Below are 20,324 nucleotides of genomic sequence, written 5' to 3'. Positions count from 1 at the left end.
GATACCACCAAAACGCGAGACAAGAGCGTTATGAGATTTTCACTAACATGATTTCTGCTAAGATGGGTCATGAGGAGTCTCTCACCGTGCACCTGCAAAAGATGCAAAGGTATGTCGACTGCCTTCGCAAGTTGAATGTCGACTTTGGGGAAGACTTGGCGATCGACATGGTGCTTCACTCTTTGCCTCCAAGCTATAATCAATTTAGGATGAGCTACCACATGAACAAAGAAGAGGTCACCCTAAGCAAACTCCAAGGTCTCTTGAGGGTCGCTGAAAGCAACTTCAAAGACAAGTCTGCTACACCAACTCCCAATCCACCCGCTGCTCCTGTCTTGGCTATTGGACAAGGAATGGGAAAGAAGAGGAAGGCTTCGTCTAAGAACTATCGTAAGGTTAAAGCCCGAGATGGTGCCTCTTCTAGTGGGACCAAAGTTGATCCTACTAAGCCCTGCCCAAACCCAAAGGAGGCAGAGTGCCACCACTGCCTTGTCCCGTAGCAACATAGATGCAACCATTAGGACTTTTAACACTTATAAGAAGTGTTTACATGTTCCTAAGTGTCTTAACTTATATGTTAAGTTATTATTTGGCTAATTAGTTATATATATGCTTATTATATGATAACTAGGCTCGTGCGTGTAAACAAGTCTCCGTTTGCCACCTAGCACGGTATCCGACACTGCAATTCGTACAGCTCACCACAAGTGAGTTCATACCCCTTTAATCAACCTTTGAAATGATTTTAAATGTTTTAAATACTTTATGGGGGGGGGGGAAATACAAGTCAAATACTTATAGTTATTGCTTCAATCACATGTGATTGCATTTAATCACATGTGATTAATAACTAGGAAACCAATGATTTTTACCACTGTTCAAACTGTTTATCAAACTGCTTTACTTTGAAATGTTTTACAAACTCTTTTACTATCCAAACTTATTTACAAACTGTGATTCAAACAAATTTTACTTATACTTAAACTGTTTTATCAACTTATGCCTTCAAATTGTTTTATAGATTGACATCAAGTCGATCTTCTCTTGAAATTATTTTTATGTTTCAAATGTCTTTTCAAAACTTATTTATGCCTTTATATATTCAATTGCATGCCCATATATGTATAGATGTATAAATAATGTTTAAAGGGCTTAGGAAGGCCATCCGCCCTATTTCCTTTTCGCGCCTTGAGATGTGGTCTGGTGGGATTTCGGGTGATCATCCGAAGGTCGTTTCAATATTAGTTATATATCATACATACATATATAGACATAAAAGTACTTCCATATTCATACTTATCAGTACATCAATAGTTAGTTACCATCGGGGTAACACAGGAACATATACAGTTATACTAGAAACATGAACATATGCAGCTATACTAGAACCAAGTACATATACAGTTATACTAGAAACATGAACATATACAACTATACTAGAAACATGTACATATACAACTATACTAGAAACAGGAACATATACAACTATACTAGAAACAAAACATATACAACCATACTAGAACGAGAAAGATTACATATACAAGAATACGTTAACAATTGTGATCCACTGTGTCGGAGCATGCCTTAAATGTCATGGACCGAGTTGTAGCCAGAATTCTCTTGGAGGGAGAGCGTGAGTTTGCGTATAGATCTATACTGGATTGACTATCCTACACCTTGCTGCTAGCTACAGCCGGACCTGCAGGTATGCGGGTGCCAAACGTCATTTCTTTATTACGACCATTCATTATGTCGTTGTTACCAGTCGATAGCATGGTGCAATTTATCACATTATACTTTAATATAAATCCGGTTTAAGGTAGTTAGTACAGCAGTAGTTCTTATTATACAAAACTACAGTACTACAATGATTTACCTATTACATATTTTAGTGATAATCTCACTTAAGCATTAATGTACAAACTATATTTTATTAAATGATAGTTATACTTGGGTAATTACACACTTTTACAACAAACGAGTATACAAGACAGTTAAGCCTTGGTAGAAGGTTACTTTTATAGAAAATACAGGATTTTCTGAGAGATTCAAACTTTTACAAACACTTTCAAACATTTACTTACATTTTTACAAACTTATACATTGAGACAGGTTCAAACATTTTTGACAACAAATATTGACACTAAAATACTTATGAACTCACCAGCTTAATGCTGATAAACTCTTTCAAAATAACTTGTATTCTCAGGTCATCAGTAGATAGGTACCGATGCCAGCTTTTGAGAAGATGGAGCGTATTCAAGACTCATCTTATTATTTTGATTTACATTATTTTGGTGTCTATAACTGTACAGAACACGCTTGTATTAAAATTATATATTTAATGCAATGGATGATGTTGTTTGCTTATTTACATTTACTGTGTTGTGATACTATACATGACGTCCTCCGCACCAGAACGTTTCTGCCGTTCTTGGTTTTGGGGTGTGACAGATTGGTATCAGAGCATTGTTTATAGTGAATCAAGTATATCAACCCATAAAAGATATACTAAACTATAAACCCAAAAGGGATTAAAACACTCTGACCAAGAGTCTATACTTTAAATATTAAAATATTTAATTAAGTATACTAGTCTGCATTCATACTAAAATCAGTGTCACAACGACAAGAACAAAAGTATTGCGATTGTTAAATATAACAAGTGAGCTCAGGGATGTATAGTCAGTCCTGGGAATGGCATAGCCTGATCAACTATGCTGGTCCTAGGAGTGATTAGCATATGCCCTAGAATGGTTGTGATGTGTTAACAAGTTTAAAAACTTACCAACAATACCACAAGAAGATCAGTAGAACTTAAACTTAAAATACAATAGGTGTATTTTTGTACTACTAGTTACACGTATATTATATCCTTATACCTCTCTTCTCGCGTAGATCTAAATGGCTGGATTCCATCATGGCGACCCATACTTTCCAAATGAAGGCAATGCCGGGTGGATTGATGAAGAGCCCGAAGATGAGCATCCAATCCCTTTGGATGATCACCTCGCAGAAGGCTTTTCTGATGGATCTGACTCCGAGCCTGAAGTCAACTACCTACCGCTTGTAGGTCAAGCCCCGAACAACAACCCTCGACCAGCGTTTCCAGGTCCTACACCCATGTGGGCAAACAACCTGAACCGCTGGAGTGATGAACAGGGTCAACCCTTACCATACTTTGGGGACCGAACCTTTTACAATGTCAGCGATGGTGGCTCTGCTGACCGGGCTCTGCCTGTCATTATCCGCAGAATAGCTTGTCATGTCGAGCAAGGTCGAGCAGCCATCGACCGGTTCATGGAGATTGATGCCAATTCAGGTGTCAACACAGTCCGCATCCGCCGTCTTGAAGAAGACATGGAACGGACCCGGAGGACCAACGAAACCCTGCAGCAACAGCTGGCTGCCTCCCGTACTGAAGTCTTAGAACTTCGAGCTCGTCAGAGAGCTCAGGATCGACACCTTCAAGAGGTGTTTCGCCAAGTGTCCGACCTCACGGCTCGCCCGAGGAATTCCCATCGCCATTAGATGATGTCTAGTACATCTCTGTCTTTTGATTTAGGAATAGCCTTGAACATCTGTGCTCTAAGTAGCACTTGTCTGTAAAATATTCCTAACTTTCGGTACTCTAATTTGGAATCTAGGATTGTCAGTCTTATCCTTTAGATATGATGTAAGACCTACTGTTAGGTCGATTTTCCTTGAACTTATTACATCAGTAATACCCGTACTATTGAAATCTATCTAATTTGTGGAAAAATTTGTACACTTGTGTATTTCTACTAATATTTCTTATAGTGATTTCAAACACTCATTCAACAGTTGGGCTATGGTTAGTTAGTCCAGGTGTCACTCTCACGTTGCTTACAAATTGATTCTTACCATCTTTCTTATCTTTATAAACTTATAGCTGAAAGATGCCTCCTCGCAAATCTCCCAGGAATAGGAATAATCCTCCATCGCCTCCGGTCATCGATACTGCAGCCCTGAATGCTGCCGTAGCTGCAGCAGTGGCAACTGCCATGGCTCAGTATCACTCATCAGATGCCAACAGAGGTGGAACCCCTGTTGAATCTATTCCAGTCGAAATCCCTGTGCGCTCGAGAGAGTGCTCCTACAAGGATTTCACAAACTGCAAGCCGAAGCCTTTCTATGGCACCAGCGGAGTCATTGCCCTCTCGCAATGGTTCGAGAAGACTGAATCAGTCTTCGAAATCTGTTCATGCCCTGCTGCGTGCAAAGTGAAATATGTTGCATGCACCTTTGAGGGGAAAGCCCTAAGGTGGTGGAACGGCTACGTTAAAGCCCTAACACTCGTCGTGGCTAACGACATGGGTTGGGAAACGATGAAGGACCTCATGACTGAGGAATACTGCCCGAGGGGCGAAGTCCAGAAGTTAGAACATGAACTCTGGAACCTGACCATGAAGGGCACACACGTGATCGCTTACACTGCTCGATTTAGCGAACTGGTGGCCCTCTGCCCCAATATGGTTCCCACTGAAGGGAAAAAGATCGAACAGTACATATGGGGGCTAGTGCCTCCATACCAGGGGAATGTCTTAGCATCGAACCCCGCTACCTTAGACAGTGCTAAGCGTTTTGCACAAAGACTCATTGACCATGGAGTCAAAACCCCTGCAACCGCAACCACCCTAGCCATCCCAGAACCTTCCAAACCTGCTGGTACTAAGCGGATGTTCTGGGATGAGAAGAAGAAGCAGCGAGTTGCAAAGAAACAACAAATCGTGGCAGTGCATGCCGCGGTAACCCCTACTGCTGTTACTGCTCCGGGGAAGCAGTATGCTGGAAGTTTGCCGAAGTGCAACAAATGCAACTTCCACCACAACGGCGCCTGTCGTGAACTGCAGTGTTCTAACTGCAACATAAAAGGACACACCGTCCGTTTCTGTAAGTTCCCGGCACAACCGATCTCCCAAGTTCCTAGTTCAGGCGCGAGACCAACTTGCTATGGATGTGGCGAAACAGGCCACTTTAAAAGGGACTGCCCCAAAGCGAGGAATGCTGGAGGAGCAGGGAGGGTACTAGCTATAGGCCACGGGGAAGCAGTTGCTGACCCGACAGTGGTGACTGGTACGTTCCTCCTTGATAACTCCTATGCATGTATTCTGTTCGATAGTGGAGCGGAGCGAAGCTTCGTAAACCACAAATGTGCTTGCATGCTTAAGCAACAACCACACGCACTTAATGAACAATTCACAGTAGAAATGGCCAATGGGAAAACTGAAAGTACTAATAGCATATACTTAGGTTGTCTCCTAACCTTAGATAACCATTCATTCCCAATCGACCTTATGCCAGTCTCAATAAAAAGTTTCGACGTTATTATCGGCATGGATTGGTTAAGTCTTCATCGCGCCGACATCATGTGCTACGAGAAAGCAGTCCGTCTAAACCTCGCGTCTAACGAAACTCTTATAGTCTACGGCGACAAACCTGGTGCGAGTATTCGCATTATATCAAGTATCAGAAATATATGCGCAAAGAATACCACGCATTCCTTGCTCACGTCATCGACACGAACCTAGAAACGAAGGAACTAAAAACATCCCAGTAGTGAGCGACTTCCCCGACATTTTCCCAGAAGAACTACCCGGATTACCTCCACAACGACAAGTCAAGTTCAAAATCGACTTAGTCCCAGGAGCTACCCCAGTAGCCAAGTCGCCCTACCGTTTAGCACCAACTAAGATGCAAGAACTCTCTGGTCAACTTAACCAACTGCTCAGCAAGGGCTGTATAAGACCGAGTTTCTCACCTTGGGGAGCACCGGTCTTGTTCGTTAAAAAGAAAGACAGATCATTCTGTATGTGTATTGACTACAGAGAACTCAACAAATTGTCGATCAAGAATCGTTACCCTCTGCCACGCATAGATGATCTATTCGACCAACTGCAAGGGGCGAACTATTTCTCCAAGATTGATCTAAGATCCAGATATCACCAGTTACGAGTGCTAGAGGAGGATGTGCTGAAGACATCCTTCCGAACTCGTTACGGACACTATGAATTCGTGGTGATGCCATTCAGATTGACCAATGCGCCCGCAGTCTTCATGGATCTGATGAATTGAGTATGTCGACCTTACTTAGATCAATTCGTCATCGTTTTCATTGACGACATCCTGATCTACTCCCGAAGTGAGAAAGAGCATGGCGATCACCTGCGACAAGTTCTAGAGACATTACGAAAGGAGAAACTTTATGCGAAGTTCTCGAAATGTGAATTTTGGATCCGAAGAGTCGAATTCTTAGGACACGTGGTAAGCGAAGACGGAATCCATGTGGACCCATCCAAAATAAAAGCCATTGAGAACTGGTCAGCGCCAAAGACGCCTATAGAAATTCGTCAATTTCTAGGTCTCGTTGGCTACTACAGCAGGTTCATTCAAAACTTCTCCCGAATAGCGAAACCTCTTACGACCCTAACCCTGAAAGGGGTGTTCTTTGACTAGGAAGAGAAATAAGAAAGAGCGTTCCAAACGCTCAAACGAGCCTTGTGCACCGCGCCAATACTATCCCTTCCTGAAGGGATAGAAGACTTCGTAATCTATTGCGATGCATCCAATCAAGGACTCGGATGTGTTCTGATGCAGCGAGGTAAGGTCATCGCCTACGCCTCGAGACAGTTGAAGACACACGAGGTTAACTACACGACCCACGATCTTGAACTAGGAGCAGTAGTTTTTGCTCTGAAGATCTGGGGACATTACTTGTATGGAACGAAGAGCACTATCTTTACCGACCACAAGAGTTTGCAACATATTTTCGATCAGAAGGAGCTCAACATGAGACAACGACGGTGGGTCGAGCTACTCAGTGACTACGAATGCGATATTCGTTATCATCCGGGTAAAGCCAATGTAGTAGCAGACGCCCTAAGTCGGAAGGAATATTCTGGTCGCAAGGTCAAGTCATTATCAATAACCATCCATTCACACTTGTCTAAGCAAATTCAGGCGGCTCAACTAGAGGCCATGAAACCTGAAAATGTGTCAAGTGAATCCCTTAGGGGAATGGACAAGAACATCGAAGCCAAGGGTGACTGAGCTTTATATTTCATGAACCGGATCTGGACACCGAAACACGGTGGTTTCTGAGACTTGGTCATGACTGAGGCGCACAACACTCGGTATTCCGTCCACCCAGATTCAGATAAGATGTATCTGGATCTTAAAAAGCTATACTAGTGGCCTAATATGAAAGAAGAGATTGCTACCTTCGTAAGTAGATGCCTTACTTACGCAAAGGTTAAGGTCGAGTACCAGAAGCCCTCTGGGTTACTGCAACAACCAGAGATTCCAAAATGGAAGTGGGAGCGGATCACTATGGATTTCATAACCAAGTTGCCCAAGACAACGGGTGGACTTGACACCATATGGGTCATCGTTGATAGATTGACCAAGTCTGCACACTTCCTGCCTATCAAAGAAACCGACAAGATGGAGAAACTTACGAGAACATACATTAGGGAAATTGTACGGCTACATGGTGTACCTATGTCCATTATCTCCGATAGAGATAGTAGGTTCACATCAAGATTTTGGCAATCACTACAACATTCCCTAGGAACAAGACTGGACATGAGCACAGCCTACCATCCACAGACCGACGGACAGAGTGAGAGGACCATCCAAACACTGGAGGATATGTTGCGAGCCTGTGTGATTGATTTTGGGAAAGCATGGGATACTCATTTACCCGTTTTCGAATTTTCCTATAGTAACAGTTATCACACGAGCATCAAGGCTACTCCATTCGAAGCTCTCTACGGCCGAAAGTGCAGATCCCCTCTGTGCTGGGTTGAGGTGGGTGATACCCAATTAGCAAGGGGGCAAGCTTCCGACAGTACTCTCACCGGTCCGGAAATCATTCAGGAAACGACAGAGAAAATCGTTCAGATCCGTGAACGATTGAAAGCCTCTAGAGACCGACAGAAGAGCTTAGCAAGGGGGCAAGCTTCCGACAGTACTCTCACCCTGGAAAGGCTTGATACGCTTCGGCAAGCGTGGGAAGCTTAATCCAAGGTACATAGTGCCTTTCGAGATTCTTTCAAGAGTCGGCCCCGTAACTTACAAACTCGACCTACCCGATACACTTCGTAACGTACATTCTACATTCCACGTATCTAACTTGAAAAAGTGTCTATCCAACGAGACTCTTGTAATCCCACTCGACGAGATGAAGATCAACGAGAGCCTCAACTTCGTGGAAGAACCTGTAGAGATCATGGACCGTGAGGTCAAGCAGACGAAACAAAGTCGTATCCCTATCGTGAAGGTTCGCTGGAACGCCAAGCGAGGACCGGAATTCACTTGGGAATGCGAGGATCAGATGAAGCTGAAATACCCTCATCTTTTCGCTTAATTATTCGTAACTCTTATTTGCTTAAATTTTAATTTCGGGACGAAATTCCCTCTAAAAGGGGGATGATGTGACAACCCGAAATCTCTATTTGTACGAACATTATCTATTCAATAGAAGCTAGTCCAGTTTCAGTGATTTTCATACTTTTCCGAACAAGTTTGTGTACATTAGGGTTTACGTTTAAGGAGATATCAGGAGAGTGGATGCTCCTGGACTTGTGAGATTTGAACATTCCAAGTTTCATAATGTTACAGTCCAATATCCAGAATAAATTAATTCATTATTCACAATTGCAAATAGAGAAAAGCCATTTTCTCTCTGACGGATCTTCGGGTTTTCATCCCAGATTGTGAGTCTACTTTCCTAGATGTGTTTCATTACTTGTTAGATGCTTTATAACATCAATTACATGTCTAAACTGCAAGATCCGGGAGTTTACCGCCCAAGAACGTTCTTGGGGAGTAAACTCCAAAATGGAGCTTTAAGGCTACCTAGTCCCATTTCCTTGATAGACAACTTGTTAAGGACTTAGTGTATGATCTTTAGAGACTAGAAAGCAATCAAGAAACACAAGTAATAGGAGTTTATGGCCAAGGACTTTTCTTGGGCCGTAAACCCCTTTTCAAGGGCTTAAAGTGCCCTAAATCACCCCTAAAGCTTATGGACATTAACCCTCAAATGCTTGTAACCATTTTAGACATCAAAACACTTCAAAATCATTAAGTTATAGGAGTTTACGGCCAAGAATATCTCTTGGGCCGTAAACCCCCTTTTCTAGGGTAAAATGCACCACAAACACCCCTAAGGCCTTAAGACAATTACCCTTGAACACCTAGGACTTTAATGGGGAGTAAAAGACATCAAGAACATCCCTTAAAGGGAGTTTATGGCCAAGGAACATTACTTGGGCCGTAAACTCCAAGTGAAGGCACAAATGTGTGCCTCTTGTCCCCTTTAGCCTTAGATAAAAACATGGAAGCTATCCTACATGTGCAAGTGCCTCAAATGAATTAAAAACCATCACCCCATAGGAGTTTACGGCCATAAACTATAGGGGACATGGACACTAGGCCGTAAACTCCCCTATGGAGCATTCTAGGGCCTTAAACTACTTGAAGGTTTATTCCAACAAAGCTAGGCTAATTCTAGGATCAAGATAACACCTTAAAACACCCAAAACCACCAAGTGAGGAGTTTACGGCCATAAACCCATGAGTTTGTGGCCGTAAACTCCAAAGGTGGGGTTTGTTGGGTGGTGAACTCTTATACAAGGCCATTTGATGCTTCAAACCCTTTTGCCTTGTCCCGTAGCAACTTAGATGCAACCATTAGGACTTTTAACACTTATAAGAAGTGTTTACATGTTCCTAAGTGTCTTAACTTATATGTTAAGTTATTATTTGGCTAATTAGTTATATTTATGCTTATTATATGATAACTAGGCTCGTGCGTGTAAACAAGTCTCCGTTTGCCACATAGCACGGTATCCGACACTGCAATTCGTACAGCTCACCACAAGTGAGTTCATACCCCTTTAATCAACCTTTGAAATGATTTTAAATGTTTTAAATACTTTATGGGGGGGGAAATACAAGTCAAATACTTATAGTTATTGCTTCAATCACATGTGATTGCATTTAATCACATGTGATTAATAACTAGGAAACCAATGATTTTTACCACTGTTCAAACTGTTTATCAAATTGCTTTACTTTGAAATGTTTTACAAACTCTTTTACTATCCAAACTTATTTACAAACTGTGATTCAAACAAATTTTACTTATACTTAAACTGTTTTATCAACTTATGCCTTCAAATTGTTTTATAGATTGACATCAAGTCGATCTTCTCTTGAAATTATTTTTATGTTTCAAATGTCTTTTCAAAACTTATTTATGCCTTTATATATTCAATTGCATGCCCATATATGTATACATGTATAAATAATGTTTAAAGGGCTTAGGAAGGCCATCCGCCCTATTTCCTTTTCGCGCCTTGAGATGTGGTCTGGTGGGATTTTGGGTGACCATTCGCAGGTCGTTTCAATATTAGTTATATCATATATACATATATAGACATAAAAGTACTTCCATATTCATACTTATCAGTATATCAATAGTTAGTTACCATCAGGGTAACACAGGAACATATACAGTTATACTAGAAACATGAACATATGCAGCTATACTAGAACCATGTACATATACAGTTATACTAGAAACATGAACATATACACCTATACTAGAAACATGTACATATACAACTATACTAGAAACAGGAACATATACAACTATACTAGAAACAAAACATATACAACTATACTAGAACGAGAAACATTACATATACAAGAATACGTTAACAATTGTGATCCACTGTGTCGGAGCATGCCTTAAATGTCATGGCCCGAGTTGTAGCCAGAATTCTCTTGGAGGGAGAGCGTGAGTTTGCGTATAGATCTATACTGGATTGACTATCCTACACCTTGCTGCTAGCTACAGCCGGACCTGCAGGTCTGCGGGTGCCAAACGTCATTTCTTTATTACGACCATTCATTATGTCGTTGTTACCAGTCGATAGCATGGTGCAATTTATCACATTATACCTTAATATAAATCCGGTTTAAGGTAGTTAGTACAGCAGTAGTTCTTATTACACAAAACTACAGTACTACAATGATTTACCCATTACATATTTTAGTGATAATCTCACTTAAGCATTAATGTACAAACTATATTTTATTAAATGATAGTTATACTTGGGTAATTACACACTTTTACAACAAACGAGTATACAAGACAGTTAAGCCTTGGTAGAAGGTTACTTTTATAGAAAATACAGGAGTTTCTGAGAGATTCAAACTTTTACAAACACTTTCAAACATTTACTTACATTTTTACAAACTTATACATTGAGACAGGTTCAAACGTTTTTGACAAAAAATATTGACACTAAAATACTTATGAACTCACCAGCTTAATGCTGATAAACTCTTTCAAAATAACTTGTATTCTCAGGTCATCAGTAGATAGGTACCGATGCCAGCTTTTGAGAAGATGGAGCGTATTCAAGACTCATCTTATTATTTTGATTTACATTATTTTGGTGTCTATAACTGTACAGAACACGCTTGTATTAAAATTATATATTTAATGCAATGGATGATCTTGTTTGCTTATTTACATTTACTGTGTTGTGATACTATACATGACGTCCTCCGCACCAGAACGTTTCCGCCGTTCTTGGTTTTGGGGTGTGACAAAGCCGTCTTTCGCAGGTATATACACAATTAAATCTAACGATTCATCTCATGCTATTTCTTTGGTTCTTGATACCGGTTATGGTTACCACATTTGTTCTAATTTGCAGGGACTAAGAAGAAATCGGGATGTGGAGGCTGGAAGAATAAATCTAATCATGAGGAACAGAAGATCGTTGCCTGTGACCAAGATTGGAGTGTATTCTTTACTACTTAGGAATGGTTTAAGTTTAGATTTGAACAATTGTTGCTATTCGCCAGAAATGGCTAGAAACATCATTTCATTTCATGGTTTGTTTAAACAAGGTTTTAGATTTTCTTTTAATAATGTGAATGGTTCTATTTTAGCTTATCTGAATGGTGTCTTTTATTTTGAAGCTATACCATGTAATGGAATTTATGAAACTGTTATGATTGTTGATAACTTAGGAAATGATGTTTTGAACATAGATTCTTCCAATAGTATGGATAAAGCATCCTTGTGGCATTGTTGCCTTGGGCATGTCAACAAGAAACGCATAGCCCAACTCCAAAAGGATGGAGTGTTGGAGTCATTCGACCTTAGGGAAGATGACACATGTGAATCTTGTTTGCTTGGAAAGATGACTAAGTCACCCTTCTCAAGTACGTGTGAAAGGGGTGAGGGTCTATTGGCTCTAATACATACCGATCTATGTGGACCGTTTATATCAACCACGAAGGATGGAAACCGCTTCTATGTGACTTTTACCTATGAATATAGTATATATGGGTATATCTACTTAATCAAGCACAAGTTAGAAACTTTTGAAAAGTTCAAAGAGTTCAAGAATGAAGTGTAGAATCAATTAGGCCGGAAAATCAAGATGCTTCGATCCGATCGAGGAGGAGAGTACCTAAGTCTTGAATTCCACGATTATCTCAAGGAGTGTGGAATAGTTTCACAATTGACGCCACCTAGGACACCACAATAGAATGGTGTGGCAGAAAGGCGTAATCGAACCTTATTGGATATGGTTCGCTCTATGATGATTCGTGCTTCACTACCTATCTCTTTTGGGGGTATTCCTTAGAGACTGCCGCCCATATCCTTAACCGAGTCCCTACTAAGAAGGTCACCAAAACGCCTCACAAGATGTGGACAGGGAAAGCTCCCTCATTGGCACATATCAAGGTTTGGGGTTGCGAGGCTTTCGTAAGACGAGATACTCACGACAAGCTCGAACCTCAAAGTGAGCGATGTATTTTCATCGGCTACCCACATAAATCATTTGGATATCTCTTCTATAGACCGAAGGACAATGTTGTCTTCGTTGCGAGGAGAGGAGTTTTCCGAGAGCGAGAACTCATAGGCCAAGGAGACAGTGGGAGGCAAATCGAGCTAGAAGAGATTCTTGAGTCGATAGATGAAGGAACCTCTACCGCTGGCACTCAACTCGAGGAGGAAACTCTGGTTGAACCAATTGACGAATCCTTACCTCTTAGACGTTCCGAAAGAGTTAGAGTTCAACCCCAGTTTTATGGTTTTCATATTACTACCGAAGGGGACACGTATATTAGTGATGGTACACTAATAAATCTTGATGAACCTAATAGCTATATGGAAGCCATGGCAGGCCCGGAGTCTGCGAAATGGAAAGAGGCAATGGATAGCGAGATCCAGTCCATGTATGATAACCAAGTTTGGAATTTGGTTGAGAATGTGCCCAGACGTAAGACGATTGGGTGCAAATGGATCTTTAAGAAGAAGACCAACGTGGATGGTAAAGTACACACATATAAAGCGCGATTGGTCGCGAAGTGCTTTACTCAAACTCCCGGAGTTGACTATGACGAGACCTTCTCACCAGTTGCGAAGACAAAATCTATTAGAGTGATGCTAGCGATTGCCTCATTTCATGATTATGAGATTTGGCAAATGGATGTCAAAACCACTTTCCTTAATGGGAAGCTGGCTGAGGATGTTTACATGGATTAGCCAGAGGGGTTTGTTGATCCGAAACATCCGAATAGAGTGTGTAAGCTTGAAAAGTCCATTTATGGACTTAAGCAAGCATCTCGCAGATGGAATCTTTTTTTCGATGAGAAAGTCAAAGAGTTTGGGTTTGTACGAAGCGAAGATGAATCGTGTGTATATGTCAAAGCCAGTGGGAGTATAGTAAGCTTTCTCGTTCTATATGTCGATGACATATTACTCATAGGAAATGACATCCCGACTCTGCAGGAGGTTAAGTCCTGGCTCGGGAAGTGCTTTGCTATGAAGGACCTCGGAGAGGCTTCTTATATTTTGGGAATAAGGATAGTGAGAGAAAGAAGTAAGAGACTAATAGGACTTAGTCAGAACACTTACTTAGAGAAGGTACTAAAACGTTTTAGTATGGAAAACTCGAAGAAGGGAGAATTACCGATACAAAGTAATGCCAAGTTGAGTAAGACACAAAGTCCGTGTACCGAAGCTGAAATAGCAGAAATGAGCCGAGTACCATACGCTTCCACAGTTGGCTCAATTATGTACGCTATGACTTGTACTCGCCCTGATGTAGCCTTTGCTTTGAGCTTGGTTAGTAGATATCAAGGGAATCCTGGCAGAGCCCATTGAATTGCGGTGAAGAATATCCTTAAGTACCTTCGGAGAACGAAGGAATGGTTCTTAGTCCTCGGAGGGAGTGATGACTTGAAGGTGCGAGGGTATAGTGACGCCAGTTTTCAAACCGATAGGGACAACTAACATTCACAGTCAGGATGGGTCTTTACCCTGAATGGAGGAGCAGTAACTTGGAAGAGTTCCAAGCAGGAAACTGTAGCTGATTCAACATGCGAATCAGAGTACATTGCAGCGAGCGAAGCGTCGAAAGAGGCAATACGGCTGAAGAACTTCATCGGTGACCTTGGAGTTGTACCTGCCATAAAGGAGCCCATGGAGATTTTTTGTGATAATGAAGGAGCGGTTGCCCTGACCAAGGAACCGAGGGATCATGGTAGATCACGACATATCGACATAAAATATCATTTTATCAGACATCGTGTAGAACAAGGACAACTCTTAGTAAAGAGGATATCATCAGAAGATAACCCAGCAGATCCGCTTACGAAGGGACTGAGTAGGGTTAAGCACTTGCAACATGCTAGGAGTATTGGGCTGAAGGATGATATTAGTATAGATTAGATAGTATTAGAAACGTGTAATAGATAAATGTAATTAACATTTGATGATTAAATAAAGGAGTTTTATTTATGAGTAAGGTTACTATCTTATGTTAATTGTTTAAGTATTGTTTCGCTTTGCATGTTTTGACTCCCAGAATAACTGAATTTATTAAGAATAATCGAATTACTCAGATTGTCCACAATCGTTCATATATTGGAAGTAGATATGAATGAAGATTGTCACGAATTGGTGTGTAGATTGTCTAAATGGTATTAGACATAGCAAAGGATTGCTGCAACATTCATGAGTGCTTATGAACTGGTTTTGAGCATTGGAACAAACCCCTGCTTGCTGGAATCACCTTATGGAATATGATATAAAAGGTGATCGCAAGACGATAATATCATATAGTCTTAAAACCTAGACATATGGTTTGTTATTTGTTAATTAGTTGTACATTGATAATGCGAAAACGCATCAGTAACTCGGTGTTATAAAACACATTCTTGTTTATAATTGGTTAATGAATAAGTAAATGCATAAAAGTCGAAGTTTATCTGTAACTTTTATCCCAAGAAGTTAAAAGCGATATCTCGGCCGCTCGATGATTTGATTTGACTTATGTGCCAGGCCCGGTCAGAACTAAATTGATGTGTTCGATTAAGTTCTATGTCAAATAAATCGGAGCTCGAGAAACCAAAATGTTTGAATAATCATTCTATAGAATTGTCAGCATGATATCTAACAGAGGACTGTACGATCCCTTCTAGTATAGTTGTATATGTTTTCCTTTTAGTAAAGTTGTATATGTTTTCCTTCTAGTATAGTTGTATATGTTCTCATAGTAATATCATCTATTTGTTCTCATAGTAATGTAATGTATATGTTTTCATAGTAATATGTATTGACTCATGAATGAACTGACTCATTGATCTAGAATTTGTAGTAGTATGATCCTGTGTTACCCCGATGGTAACTTACTAATGATGTAACTAATACGCATGAATATGGGAGTACTTTTATGTCTATATATGCATATATGATATATAATTAATATTGAAACGACCCTCGGACGGCTACCCGACATCCCACCAAACCACATCCAAATCGAGGAAAAGGAAATATGGCGGATGGCCTTCCTAAGCCTTTTAAACATTTCTTATATATCTATGCATATATGGACATGTAATTTATAAGAAGTATAATAAAGTATAAATAAAAGTATTTGATAAGTAAAAGACTTTTTAAAGCATTTTGAAGTAAAACAGTTTGATAAACATTTTGAAACAGTGAAGAAATCATTGGTTCTATAGTTATTAATCACATGTGACTGATGTAATAACTATAAGTATTCAACTTGTATCCCCCCCTAAAAGTATTTAAAACATTTAAAAGTATTTCAAAGGTTAATTAAAGGGGGTATAAACTCACCTGTAGTGAGTGGTTCTGATGACAATGTTGGATTTGGTGGTAGCTGTCAGGTGGTGACTTGAGTACACGCGCGAATCCTATTTAGCATATATAGGCACATATATGAATTAAATTAGTGTTATGAACAACTAATTGATGATTTTGGGACCACCTTAGGGACTTTTAAACACTTATAATGAAGTGTTATAATCATATATGATTGTATGAGGGTTTATAAGGCTATACAAGAGGGTCTATGGCCAAAATACACACTATATGTGTGTGTGCGGCCAGGTGCGCGGCCTAGTGTGCTGCCAGCACTTGTGTGCGGCCCTGGGTGTGGCCATGTGTGCTGCCAGGTGGTGTGTGCTGCCATGTGTGCGGCCAGATGATGATCTTGGTGTTCTTGGTACCTTTTATGAAGATCTTCAAAGAGAATGGATGATACTTGAGAGGATTTTCGTGTTCTATGCTTCAAGAAGTGAAGGGAGTGTTCAAGAATGATCTAAGGGTGGCATATATAGGTGGAGTGTGCAGTTGAGAAGGTGTGAGGCCGCAAACAAGAGTGTGTGGCCGCACACTCAAGTGTGTGGCCACACACTCCATGTGTTGGAGTGTTTGGCCTGGTTTTGATTCCTACACTTCGAGTTAACCCTTCTTAACACTCCTACATTCATTATATTCCATTTAAAACACTTCATCAGACTCGAAAGGGTACTAATATATAGTAAAATAAGTCTAATATTGGAAAGAATTGAAGAGTGCATGCGAGAAGTTTTTCGGGTTGTCACATCATCCCCCTGTTAAGGGAATTTCGTCCCGAAATTTGAGTTTTAATTACTAGATTATTACAAATAATTAAGTAAAAAGATGAGGATATTTCAGTTTCATCTGATCCTCGCGTTCCCAAGTGAATTCCGGCCCACGCTTGGCGTTCCATCGAACCTTCACAATCGGAATACGGCTTTGCTTCGTCTTCTTGACCTCTCGGTCCATGACTTCTACGGGTTGTTCCACAAAGTTGAGGCTCTCGTTGATCTCGATCTCATCGAGTGGGATTACAAGAGTCTCGTCGGATAGACACTTTTTCAAATTGGAAACATGGAATGTAGAATGTACGTTACGAAGTTCGTTTGGTAGATTGAGTTTGTAAGCCACTGGGCCGATTCTTGCAAGAATCTCGAAAGGCCCAATGTACCTTGGATTTAACTTTCCACGCTTTCCTAAGCGTATCAATCCCTTCCAGGGTGAGACTTTGAGAAGGACTCGGTCTCCCACCTGAAATTCCAAAGGTTTTCTTCGTTTATCAACGTAGCTCTTCTGTCGGTCTCTAGAGGCTTTCAATCGTTCACGGATCTGTACTATTTTCTCTGTTGTTTCCCGAATGATTTCCGGGCCTGTGAGAGTACTATCAGAAGTTTGCCCCCTAGCTAATTGATATCACCCACCTCAGCCCAACATAGAGGGGATCTGCACTTTCGACCGTAGAGGGCTTCAAATAGGGCAGCCTTGATGCTTGTGTGATAACTGTTATTATAGGAAAACTCGACAAGGGGTAAATGAGTATCCCATGCCTTTCCAAAGTCAATCACATAGGCTCTCAACATATCTTCCAGTGTTTGGATGGTCCTCTCACTTTGTCCGTCGATCTGAGGATGGTAGGCTGTGCTCATGTCTAGCCTTGTTCCTAGGGAATGTTGCAACGATTGCCAGAATCTTGAGGTGAACCTACTATCTCTATCAGAGATAATGGATATAGGAACACCATGTAGTCGCACGATTTCCCTAATGTATGTTTTCGTAAGTTTCTCCATTTTGTCAGTTTCTTTGATAGGCAGGAAGTGTGCAGACTTGGTCAATCTATCGACGATGACCCATATGGTATCAAGTCCACCCGTTGTCTTGCGCAACTTGGTTATGAAATCCATAGTGATCCGCTCCCACTTCCATTCTGGGATCTCTGGTTGTTGCAGTAATCCATAGGGTTTCTGGTACTCGACCTTGACCTTTGCGCAAGTAAGGCATTTACTTACGAAGGTAGCAATCTCTGCTGTCATATTAGGCCACCAGTATAGCTTTTTAAGATCCAGATACATCTTATCTGAACCTGGGTGGACGGAATACCGAGTGTTGTGCGCCTCGGTCATCACCAACTCTTGGAAACCACCGTTCTTTGGGGTCCAGATCCGGTCCATGAAATATAGGGCTCTGACACCCTTGGCTTCTAAGTTCTTATCCATTCCTCTGAGGGATTCACTCGCCACATGTTCACACTTCATAGCTTCAAGTTGAGCCGCATGAATTTGTTTAGACAAGTGTGAATGGATAGTCATCGTCAATGACTTGACTCTTCGGCCTAAATATTCCTTCTGACTTAGGGCATCTGCTACTACGTTGGCTTTACCCAGATGATAATGAATGTCGCATTCGTAGTCATTGAGTAGCTCGACCCACCGTCGTTGTCTCATGTTGAGCTCCTTCTGATCGAATATGTGTTGTAAACTCTTGTAGTCGGTAAAAATAGTGCTTTTTGTGCCATACAAGTAATGTCTCCCGATCTTCAGGGCAAACACAACTATCGCCAGCTCAAGATCATGTGTGGTGTAGTTGACTTCGTGTGTCTTCACCTGACTCGAGGCGTAGGTGATGACCTTACACCGTTGCATCAAGACACAACCGAGCCCTTGGTTTGATGCATCGCAATAGACTACGAAGTCTTCTATTCCTTCGGGTAGGGATAGTATTGGTGCGGTGCACAAGGCTCGCTTGAGCGTTTGAAATGCTCTCTCTTGTTTCTCTTCCCAGTCGAAGGCCACGCCCTTCTGGGTCAGTGTTGTAAGAGGTTTCGCAATACTGGAGAAGTTCTGTATGAATCTGCGGTAGTAGCCAGCAAGACCTACAAATTGACGAATTTCTATAGGCGTCTTTGGTGCTGACCAGTTCTCAATAGCCTTAATTTTGGATGGATCCACGTGGATTCCCTCTTTGCTTACCACATGTCCTAAGAATTCGACTCTTCGGATGCAAAATTCACATTTTGAGAACTTCGCATAGAGCTTCTCCGTTCGTAAAGTTCTTAAAACTTGTCGTAGGTGGTTGCCATGCTCTTCCTTACTCCGGGAGTAGATCAGAATGTCGTCGATGAAAACAATTACAAATTGATCCAAGTAAGGTCGGCATACTCGATTCATCAGATCCATGAAAACTGCAGGCTCATTGGTCAATCCAAATGGCATCACCACGAACTCGTAGTGACCGTATCTTGTCCGGAAGGCTGTCTTTCGAACATCCTCCTTTAGTACTCGTAACTGGTGATATCCGGATCTCATAATTTGGAAAAGTAGCTCGCCCCTTGCAGTTGGTCAAATAGATCGTCGATGCGAGGCAGAGGGTAACGATTTTTGACCGTCAGTTTGTTGAGTTCCCTGTAGTCGATACACATACAAAATGATCCGTCTTTCTTATTAACAAACAAGACTGGTTCTCCCCAAGGCGAGAATCTTGGTCTTATGAAGCCCTTGCTGAGCAGTTCGCTAAGTTGACCAGATAATTCCTGCATCTCTGCTGGTGCTAATCGGTATGGCGACTTAGCTACTGGGGTAGCTCCTAGAATTAAGTCGATTCGGAACTCGACCTGTCGTTGCGGCGATAAACCTGGTAGCTCTTCTAGGAAGATGTTGGGGAAGTTGCTCACTACTGGGATGTTCTTTAGTTGTTTCGTTTCTAGGCTTGTATCGATAACGTGAGTAAGGAATGCGCGATATTCCTTACGTAGGTATTTCTGTGCTTCGATACTGGAGATAATACGAAGAATTGTAATGGGTTTGTCACCATAGACTATAAGAGTTTCGTTAGACGGGGTGTTTAGACAGATTGCTTTCTCGAAGCACATGATGTCGGTGCGATGAAGACTCAACCAATCCATGCCGATGATAACGTCGAAGCTTTTAATTGAAACCGGCATGAGGTCTATTGGAAATGAATGGTTACTTAGGGTTAAGATACTACCTAAGTATATGCTCTTGGTGCTTTCAGTTTTCCTATTAGCCATTTCTACCATGAATTGTTCTTTAAGTGTGTGTGGTTGATGTTTAAGCATGTGAGCAAATTTATGGTTTACGAAGCTTCGCTCCGCTCCACT

The sequence above is a fragment of the Lactuca serriola genome, chromosome 8, assembly GCF_051521515.1.
Source record: "Lactuca serriola cultivar US96UC23 chromosome 8, Lser_US96UC23_V15, whole genome shotgun sequence".
NCBI classification, from domain to species: domain Eukaryota; kingdom Viridiplantae; phylum Streptophyta; class Magnoliopsida; order Asterales; family Asteraceae; genus Lactuca; species Lactuca serriola.
Note: the sequence above shows the minus strand (reverse complement) of the source record.